This window comes from Galeopterus variegatus, unplaced genomic scaffold, assembly GCF_000696425.1.
Source record: "Galeopterus variegatus unplaced genomic scaffold, G_variegatus-3.0.2 Scaffold1764, whole genome shotgun sequence".
In the NCBI taxonomy this organism is placed as follows: domain Eukaryota; kingdom Metazoa; phylum Chordata; class Mammalia; order Dermoptera; family Cynocephalidae; genus Galeopterus; species Galeopterus variegatus.
In genome coordinates, this window is record NW_007727875.1 from 331,575 (window position 1) to 333,419 (window position 1,845).

The window sequence follows — 1,845 nt, forward strand, 5'->3', positions numbered from 1 at the left end:
AGCCTTCTGACAAGTAATCAAAAGTAGCAAAGCAGAAAGCCCATGTGACTTCTGTGGTTTGAGCTACTTGTTACACAAACCCTATCTCACAGTTCACTCCCATTTCTCAATGCTTTTTTTCTTTAAGCTCTTGGAAGAACCTCAAGCTAATTTTTACAATTAAAAAAAAAACTTTTTTTTTCCCCACAAACAGCTAGGACTCATATGCTTTCATGTTCTAGAGCAAGTTGTGTTCAAAACACCATCTTGCCATTTTTATTTTTAAGAAAAAAGAAAAACTTCCCCAAGTTCTACCATTCTCTTACTTAACAAATAGCAGTGCGATGCAAAAGTCAGGATGTACAGACATTCAATTCTTGTGAATATAAGCAAGAATGAGAGGTGCTGGTCATAATGTTCTCTCACAAAGTCCTTGTAATGTACTTTCCCTGAAGTACACCCGAGCTCATTAATGTTCATCAAAAAGACATTATATCTGCCTCTTGGGTTGTGAGCATTTGGCATTCTTCTGGTTGCCCTTCTACTACTCTGTCCCTACTAAAATTATCCATCATCTTTACAAAGTATAACGGGAAGGGAAAACCAGCACATTTAGGGCACAATGTTGGCCATATCTTAGACTGGACTTTGCTGCAGCATTAGCAAGTAGTCCCGGGAGAGGAATGGGGTGGACAGGAAGGTATCAGGAAAACCGAATTAGCACAAGAATATTGCCAGTTTGTCCCTGCAAGTGCATATAGGTCAAAGACATCATCACAAGTGCCCAAGATCATAGCTGCCTATTTTTTTATTTTTTTGACAGAGGTCAGGGGCAGATAAGTCATTTTTAAAGAAATGGCTTCATAGGAGGAGCAGGGGAGGCAAGCAGAAGGAAAAGTAAAAACAAAAGTCAAAAAGAAGTTTTATATAGCATAAAAAGTCAATCGTGCTTTAAAAAATCATTTTGAAAGTCAATATAGAATTTAAAAGAGCTAGATAATCACTGGACTGAAATGGAATGTGTGTGTACTGGAAGTCAAGGTGAATTCAGCTTAAGCAGAACTTGCCAAATGTAAATAGTGAAATTGTCTGAGTTAATAGTGCTTTAAAAGATGAAGCCAACTTAGAAAATCTTAAAACTCTATCATAATATGACTCATTACTACTGGAATTGGATTATGACATTGGCAAAATGATGTGTCCAACAACATACAAAGATTTAAGTGAGGGATAACAAACACATAGGTCTTCAGGGTCCAGGTGGGTAACGTAAATGTGTAAACAAAAGGAAGTGGTAAATACTTTAGCAACTAAAGAATACATCAATTATAAAGATATTCATGTGTGAGAGATATTTATATAAGGCATGTATGTATATCTATAATCATGCATTGATTGAGTACAGGGATACATTCTGAGAAATGCATAGTTCGGTGATTTTGTCATTGTGTGAACATCACAGAAGGTACTTACACAAGCCTAGATGGTATAGCCTGCTACACACTTAGTCATTATAATATTATAGGACCACTGTCATATATGTGGTCTGTCATTGACCAAAATGTCATTAATCAATGCGTGACTCTGTGTGTGTGTGTGTGTGTAATAGAAAAAGAGAGATTGATTTTAAAAACATCTGCAGGCTAAGAGGCATGTAACTTAAATCAACACTATTAATGGAGGTCAGCAGTCCACTATCCCCTAGGTATTTTATAAAGTTAGGTAAATATTTTTAACATTTCAAAATACTAAATGGAAATTATATATTTGCCTAACAGAAGGCCACATAACCAACTGATATATCAAGATTTATAGATGAGTACAAAAATTGTATCATTTCAGTCTGGTATACTGCTCTTCAGCTGA